Source organism: Lynx rufus, unplaced genomic scaffold (genome assembly GCF_022079265.1).
Source record: "Lynx rufus isolate CCGP_SWC_20201006 ecotype Redwood Valley unplaced genomic scaffold, mLynRuf1.p SCAF_14, whole genome shotgun sequence".
NCBI lineage: Eukaryota > Metazoa > Chordata > Mammalia > Carnivora > Felidae > Lynx > Lynx rufus.
The window spans coordinates 4,054,061-4,063,128 of record NW_025814828.1 but is presented as its reverse complement, the minus strand read 5'-3'; the positions used below and the strand labels follow the sequence as shown (position 1 = coordinate 4,063,128).

The 9,068-nt window shown below is 43.6% G+C and overlaps 1 long non-coding RNA gene across 2 annotated transcripts; it reads left to right on the top strand.

Moving 5' to 3' along the window:
* Positions 1-3,879: 3,879 nt before the first annotated feature.
* LOC124509332 (uncharacterized) lies at positions 3,880-8,356 on the top strand. 2 transcript variants are annotated; one of them, XR_006961423.1, is made up of 2 exons: positions 3,880-4,718; positions 6,462-8,356. It is a non-coding gene; the product is annotated as an uncharacterized LOC124509332 (long non-coding RNA). The 2 variants fall into 2 exon arrangements; XR_006961422.1 differs by having other exon boundaries at positions 5,173-8,356.
* Positions 8,357-9,068: the final 712 nt, after the last annotated feature.

The window sequence follows — 9,068 nt, the reverse complement described above, 5'->3', positions numbered from 1 at the left end:
CCTCCTCAATGCCTATCACCCACTTTCCCCTCTCCCCCACACTCCATCAACCCTCAGTTTGTTCTCAGTATTTAAGAGTCTCTTACGGTTTGCCTCCTTCCCTCTCTGTAACTTTTATTCCCCCTTCTCCTCCCCCATGGTCTTCTGTTAAGTTTCTCAGGATCCTCTTATGAGTGAAAACATATGGTATCTGTCTTTCTCGGCCTAACTTATTTCACTTAGCATAACACTCTCCAGTTCCATCCACATTGCTACAAATGGCCAGATTTCGTTCTTTCTCATTGCCAAGTGGTATTCCATTGTGTATATAAACCACAACTTCTGTATCCGTTCATCAGTTGATGGACATTTAGGCTCTTTCCATAATTTGGCTATTGTTGAGAGTGCTGCTATAAACATTGGGGTACAAGTGCCCCTATGCATCAGTACTCCTGTATCCCTTGGGTAAATTCCTAGCAGTGCTGTTGCTGGGTCATAGGGTAGATCTATTTTTAATTTTTGAGGAACCTCCACACTGTTTTCCAGAGCAGCTGCACCAGTTTGCATTCCCACCAACAGTGCAAGAGGGTTCCCGTTTCTCCACATCCTCGCCAGCATCTATAGTCTCCTGATTTGTTCATTTTAGCCACTCTGACCAGCGTGAGGTAGTATCTCAGTGTGGTTTTGATTTGTATTTCCCTGATGAGGAGTGACATTGAGCATCTTTTCATGTGCCTGTTGGCCATCCGGATGTCTTCTTTAGAAAAGTGTCTATTCATGTTTTCTGCCCATTTCTTCACTGGGTTATTTGTTTTTTGGGTGTGGAGTTTGGTGAGTTCTTTATAGATTTTGGATACTAGCCCTTTATCCGATACGTCATTTACAAATGTCTTTTCCCATTCCATCAGTTGCCTTTTAGTTTTGTTGATTGTTTCCTTTGCAGCCCCAGCACCATTTTTAAATACCCACACGAACAAGATGGCAGCATAAAGATGCTACTGAGTTGACGTTCATCAACTCAACTGTAGATGGCCTGCTTGAAAGGGAATCTACTTTTTTTTGGGAGGGGGATCTACTTCTGATGCTGGGCTTCTAGATGTTCCATTGGTTATGCTAAGGTGATATGGAATTTACTATCTTCATGTTCCCACATAAGCCTGAAATAGTACTTTGGAGAGGGAGGCATGTATTGGGACTTAACGACATTTCTAATCTGTAAGGGGCATGTAACTTTGGCATGACCACAGCCAACGTTTGCATGGAAGGGTAGCAGTAGTTGACCTGGGTTGTTGCATATGTTACCAATCAACATCACTATCATTGTCCTATCACATCCACACCTTGTGACTTTCTATTCTGCACTAAGACCATACTGAGTGTTCTAAATGTATTGTCTGTTTTTCATTCTCAAGAATAGTCTTATCAGGTATGCACGTGGTATTTTTTTAAGTTCTTATTTGAAAGAGAGAGAGATAGCAGGGGAGGGGTAGAGACAGAGAGTGAGAGATAACCCCCAGTAGACTCTGCACTATGAGCACAGAGCCCAACGCAGAGCTCAAAGTCACAAACCGTGAAATCATGACCTGAGGCAAAACCAAGTGTCAGGTCGGCTGACTGAGCCACCCAGGTGCCCCATGTATATGTGCATTATGATGACGACCTTGCAGACTATGTCAACGGGGCTGGCAGTCCAGCCATGACTGGTCTGTCTCCACTTGTCCTTGCAAAGGGGACTGGCCTGTATCTCACTGAATGACCGATGGATGTTTATAAATGTGTTTGGAAGGAGATGGACAGATATCACAAAAGAGGTGGACCTTTCACCAGCCCTTGAAGGACAGGGTTTGACTAAGCAAAGGTGAAGGGGTAGATTGGGCTGATGGGAGCAGATTCCAGTGGCCCTGGAATCTCAAGTTAAGGGGCATGGATTCTGCCATTTTGAAAGCCACAACCCACAAGTTAAATCCAGTCTCTCACCTGTTTTCAGCATCCTTGCCCACAAGCTGAGAACGGTTGTTAGATATATTTAAATGTTTGGGGTACAAAAATCAAAAGACTATTTCACGACACATAAAAATTATATGAAATGAAAATGTTGCTGTCCATAAATAAAGTTTTATTGGTACTCTGCCTCCCCCAGTCCTGTCTATATGCTGCTTTTACACTACAGAGGCAGAGCCTGATTGCAGTGACATAGACCATATGGCCCCCATAGCCAAAAAATTGTCCTTATCTGGCCCTCTAGAGGAAACATTTACTGACCCCTGCTTTAGCTATTTCAAAAGCAGCCAGACTTGTTTCGTTTCATAAGCAGGAAGATGAACCCTTTATCACATTTGTTAATTAAATGTAGCCATTCAAGCAGTACCGGTGGTAGTTTAAGGCAAGGCCAGAAAACCAACAAGTGGGTTTAGTTCTTTGAGGTGCCTGAAACCTTCCAGTGTTGAAGAAACAAATGAATTTGGTCAATCTTGACATGCAGTTTGGTGGGGGTGAGTTGAAAGACAGGGTGCCCCTGGGTGGCTCAGTCGGTTAAGCGTCCGACTTTGGCTCAGGTCATGATCTCACGGTTCATGAGTTTGAGCCCCATGTGGGGCTCTCTACTGACAGCTCAGAGCCTGGAGCCTGCTTTGGTTTCTGTGTCTCCCTCTCTCTCTCTGACCCTCCCCCACTCTCATGGTCTCTCTCTCTCTCTCTGTGTCTCTCAAAAAATAAATGAACATTAAAAAAGAAAGACAGATGTTACTTCTGGATTCATGTAGCTGCCTCCCAAAGGGCATGCTTCCCTGATCTGTAGCTGAACATGCTCAGGACACATGGGACCCCTCAACAGTTATGGGTTCCTGTGCCCCATGGGTCACCATACACCATACTCTCGGCCTTTTCTCTTTTGTCTTCTGGATCCAATCCCACTCTAGGTGACCATAATATGGGAAGGCTTCTCAAGGTCCCCTACCAAAACATCCTTAATAATATTAACTAACAAAGAGCAAGTACGTGGTCTTTGTGGAGTGCTTTTCTGCGAGCATGGTTTACATATTTCATCTTCTGTATAAACTTCTATAAAACTTGCAATCCCCCAGGTGGATGTGTGATCCCACTTTATGGTGGAGGAAACAAAGGCACAGGGATGCATAAATGACCTGCTCTTGATCATGGGCTCCAGTCCAGTCCCTGGTGCACCTGAGACTCTGTCAAACTAAGACCGTCTGGAGGACAGTGAATGTTTAATCCTGTGCATCCCATGCTGTGCATGCTAGTGGCTGTGTAGGGAAGTAGGTTTTCTGTTTCATGTTAACAAAATAGAGGGATGTTGCAGTCTACTCCAGTAGACATCAGATCATATTCCACGCAGACACACATCTATATTTTAAGAATCATCTGTTCATTCAAGAAATTAAACCATGCTAAATTATGTGATGTAGAAACCCAAAGTCTCCACGGCAACCTGTGTTGGTTTTTCTATTCAAAGGATATTTGTTACTTAGAAGCTAAATGATGTTGTCTCTCTAAGATATATGGTTCTCCCCACCTCCTGGCTTGTCTGCTCTGCTCCAGAAGTCCAAGAGCAGAAGTGGTAGCCATCTGAGGATTAGGGCCCTAATCTGAGTGGTAGCCATCTGAGGGTTCGGTCCCTCTTTCTGCATTTGGCTGCCTTCTGAGTGTGGACTACAACCACAATAGATTGAGCACATAAACAAAAACTGTGTAAACCTAGTGAAATACAGGATTTAAACCTGGCTTTAGAAACCAGCTCTTAGGGGCACCTGGGTGACTCAGTTAAGCATCCCACTCTTGGTTTCGGCTCAGGTCATGATCTCATAGTTTATGAGACTGAGCCCCACATGGGGCTCTACACTGACAGTGAAACTTGCTTAGGATTCTCTCCCTTCCTTTCCCCGCTGCTCCCCTGCTCATACTGTCTCTGTTTTTATCAAAATAAACTCAAACAAACAAAACAAAACAAAACGCTCACAAAATGTTGAGCAGCAGCTTCCAAATTAAATGGACTTGAATGGTACTTCTCTAAAATCCACAAAGAGCATCTGTTAGCCATCCAAGTCCACCATCCCTAGAAGTCTGTCAAAACAAAGGCAAGAGGAGGTTGGAGCTAAAAACTTCTACATCTCTGAGTACCAGGGTCACATAAAAATTGAACTCCCAAGTCCTAGACCCCCTTATTTTCTGGACAAAATGGTGTACAGAGTGAAGGGAACCCTCTACTACACCAGACTTTAAGGACAAAGCCAATTAACCACATTCAAGGAGTGAAATTACATATCCACCTTATACAATGGCTCTGACAACTTCATCCCTGAAACAGAGCCCGGGCATCTGCAAGCACTCAGGTTTGACGTGTAGACACATTTACAGTGTTTGATCTGCCCTGTGTCAGCAGATGCACAGGGTTATGCCCTGTGTTATGATGCGCAGGTGAAGACGTCTAGCGTTCAGACAAAGGAAACACTTGTTTTTCCGACGGAACGATGTTAAATACAGAACTTACCACGGCACCGCTTTATTACACCAGATGTTTGAACCAACCAATTCTGCTTCAAGACAAAAGACTCATCCGAGACTCTGAAGAAACGTGGGAGCGTCTTCTTTGCTTCATTACTGACCACCGGAGAGCCAGAAATAAAAGTGAAAATCAGTGATAACAACGCAGTGAGTAAAAACAGTAACCTGCCTCTGAAGAAAAACAACAAAAATCAAGCCTCAGTCTGTAACACAATCAGGTATAGAGTTCTACGCTTATGAGTTTTTGTGGGTTGAGGCCACTTCCCAGATGTGGTCCTGAAAGGGTCCTCTTAGGAAAGGCTATTTGGTGTCCTATCAGAAGAGCCCTCTGCCTGGCATTATCCTGGCACAGGATTCTATGAGTTCAGTGATTGAGCAATTTTACTCACTCCTCAGGGACCCATCCTGGGTATTGTTTCATTTTAGATTTCCATGTCGAAGCAGCAGGGAATTCTGGAATTTAAAAATGAGTTTTAAATTGGCCGTTCACTGGCTTTACCTCTCCAGAGAAATCCTATGTATCTCATATATAAAATCTGCAGTGATACACAGCATTTGGTTCTTGTGAGCAGTTAAGTGCTTTACGTTTTCGTTTTGTCTTCTCTTTGCAAATATGAAATACGTTTGTTTGTTTGTTTGTTTGTTTGTTTGTTTGTTTCCCACTCCCCACAGAGCCCAAATCTTTAACACTAACAAACATCCTATTCTGGAATACCTCCATTGTTTTATCCCATCCATCCATTGTCAGAACTAGCTTTTCTGGCGACCAGCATCTAAACAAGAAACTCTATCTGGCAAAAGCCCTGGCTGTATCAACGTTTTCCTGGAAACCACACGCATCCCCTTTTCCAGGGCAATCTTTGGAAAATGAGCTTCTGAAAGTCTTTTGTTTCATAAAATACTATGTCAAGTCTTCTTGGATACGTAGAGTTGGAAACCAACAAACCAACACATTCATCCTTGGCAGGATGGAATGACCCACGGTTTGGCTTGGGGGTCCTCTGCTCTGCCAGGCGCTTTCTTTCAAGAGAGCAAGAATCCTACGCACTTCTTGGCTTTTGACAGCCCTGTTCATGTAACTTTATCAGCCTGGGAACCAGCTGTGAGATCTACTTTACGCAAACGGTCACAAATGGTTCTGGAGAGAAATCGTTTTCGTCTCCTTGTTTTCAGAAAAGTGAAGCTCATCTTAGACTTGTAAGAATAAAACTCCGTTCTACAAATCTTGCTCTAAGGAGGATTGAGGCCAGTAACTTTTGCAAGCCTCAACTACAGAAACGTTCCTAAAGTAACAGCTGAAAAATTTGAAAGTCCTTTTTATAAGAGATTGCATTAGAACCATCTCTGTGTCCTAGTTGGGTGTGGGGAAGATGATTGATATTTATGACTAAAGTTATCTACACTCCCCCCAAATTCTAAGTATGTGACAATACCTATGTTCCCTTCCTGGGGTTTGAGGTTAGTCTTATGGTTCCGCAGCTTTTCTGTTTATGTTTCTAAGTTTATGCTGCTCGCATAGAATCACATTGCCAATAGGAATTATCATCATCACCCTTGTGGTGATTAAGTAATTATTTTACACTTCTGTCTGAGTAACTTCTTTTTACTTCCCCTGTACTCGGAGAAGGGATTGTCCTTTGTGACTGACTAGGTCAGGTTTTGTCACTGACGGTCCAAGATTCTCGGTATTTTGGAAAAACTGGTAAAAACACACGCAGAATGACACTGGTGATGCTGGACTAGAAGCACAAGAGAATGATGAACTTGGTGGTCATTTCTACAACGTCTGCTTTTCCAGGGACATTTACCTGGTATTATACATTAGATTGTTTCCCACCCCCTCCAAATCCACACATTGAAGCACTAATTGAAGTCCACCAATAGGACTGTATTTGAAGATGGGATCTTTATATAGGTGATAAAGGTAAAATGAGGTCATTAAGGCAACCCTAACCCAACAGGACCGGTGTCCTCGTGAGAAGAAGAGACTAGGACACAGACACACACAGAGGGACAACCATGTGAGGACATGGGGAGAACATGGCGTCTACACGTCAAGGACAGAGGGGAACCAGCCTCGGCCCTGCCTGGATCTCAGACTCCCAGCCTCCAAGACGGGGAGAAATAAATGTGTGTTGTCAAAGCTGCTCATTGTGTGGTGGCCACTATGGCGACTCTAGTTGACTAATCCAGTTGGTCTCCGCCGTCTGAAAACCCATGTCTTTTCTTCCTCAAAATTCGGCTCTAAGGACATGTCCTGGAAACCTGAAACAGGTAATCAAACGTGACTTGAATTATATTTTGTGCCTCCTCAGCCGGTATCTGAATTGAGTACAACTTCCTCCCTGTGGCTTAAGTCTTTTTATTCTCTACGCCTTCTCTTCACAGCTAGAAGGCAAGACATCTGCTACTTTTGTATTTCCTTAGAAAGCAGTTCATTCCAATAACGTATTGGGAATACTAAAGCTGCTCTTGGTAAGGCTACCAGGTTTGCCAAATAAAAATACAGAATGCCCAGTTTAGTTGGAGATTTAAATAAACAGCCTATCTTTTGTAGTTCAAGTATATCTCTGCAGTATTTGGGACAGACTTCTAGTGAAAGAGCATCCATCGTTCATCTGAAATTCAAATTTAACCGAGCACACTGTATTTCCTCTGGGAACCCTGATTGTTAGAAGTCTGGATTTGAGGGACACGGGAGAAAAGTTTACTCAGCAACTGTACAAAGTGCTATGGACAATCTTGAGAAGCACAAAGACGTCACCCATCTGCTCTGTGTGATCTGTGCAAGTTCCCATAGAAGTTGACTCCATCAGTTCACCACATGAGTGCCTTTGGCTACAGGTGCTCTGGGGACTTTGGGGACAAGCAAAAGATTGCAGAATGTAAGCAACAGAGACAGCTTCATGGAGGAGGTAGTCCTTCAGCTGGACTTTGTAGAGGTGATCACACCTCACTGGGAGGAAGGAAAAGTGAGAACATTAAAGGCAGTAGGCAATAGTTTTTCTAGGCTACAGGGAGGAAAAGAGCAGTTAGAAACTGGGAGAACAGCTAACAAATTATAGTGATAATTCAGCTATGAAGTGAGTGCCTGAAGTATGGCTAGCATGCAGGATGGAAAGAGAAGGAAAGGAGAAATCATGATGCAAGCTTTCAGTGCATGTGATGAAATGTGGGTGTTGCTTAAGTGAAGGAAGTTGGGAGAGAAGGGAAATTGGCTAAGGGCAATTGGGAGAAGGAAGTGCAGTCGACTGTCATAATCCACTGAAATGACGTTCTGTAAAGTCGCAGTGAACTCTGAGTCAGCAAATACGGAACACAGCTCCTAGGGGAAACCTGGGGCTAGGTTCCTGTGAACCCTTGGTCACAATACTTTCATCACCCAATCAATATGTAACCTTGTTTTGTGTGAATTTCTGTTTAAAGAAAAAAGCCTTATTAAATATATAGCTGACTCTCTCACTTTGAACTCAGGACAAACAGCACTGTGACTCATGCCTGGAAAAGGAAGCTTATCTAACTCACATATTCTTTTTTGTAAGGCAGGTTCCATACCTCTTGAGCTTAGGAACGCTGACCAACACTTTAGCGGTACACCTGGGAGTCATTTTAAACAGTGAAATCACCAACAAAAATCACAAAAATACATAAAACGTGGCTCTACATATACTGTGGAAAGGATGGTGTTTTTTGGTAGTATGAGAACGGAAGACAGTGTTGCCTTGTTGGATTCAGCTAAGAAGAAGCGTGTCAGCTGACTCAAGTTTTTTCGCCACTCTGCACATGTCTGTAAATGAGTGTGAAAGCCCACAAATATTGATGATAAAGTTATAAATAAATGTTAGCAAATAGCAGAGTTTGAAAGCGTGCGATCACTGCGTACGTGAATAGAGTCAAGGGCTGGAAAATCAGAGTGCACGTTTCCGCCTCGTGTACTTCTCCATACCTTATGCGTGCCTGGTCTGCCCTAGTGGGCTCCTGGGTCAGCACCAGGCAGGCAAGCCCTGTGGAGTCTGGCACATGGTGACCATACTCCTGATTCAGACACCACGCTTTCCGTTCTCTTCTCCCAAGCCATGGTTAGCCCAGCCTCAATGTTGGCTACACTTCCTAACTATACTCATCTGTGGGTCATAGCCAGCCGCCCTACACGCTAAGAAATGATGTCTTAGCTCACCGAATCAGGTCTGCCTGCCCACATGTCTCCAGCATTACCTGTTTGCTTACACCCCCATGCAGATGATTCCTTCCCTTCTTCTTCATGTCCTCCCTCCAGTGGTTTTGACATTGTGCTAGTCCTAACTTCATTGGTGAGGACTCATGAGGCCCTCTTTGGATGGGGAAAGAGCTGAGCAGTGAGTCTTGAGGAAAGTCCAGAAACAATGTAAAGGACAGTCATCAAGTCAATAAAGGTAAAACAAATCAGAAAGGTAAACGGAGAAGGAAAAAAAAAAGTATAACTACTTCATTCATACATCCAGCCACCAAATATTGATTGAGCATGCAAGGAAATAAACACATCCCGTGTCTGCCAGAAGAGAAGTTCAAAGACATAATGATCAATCGTA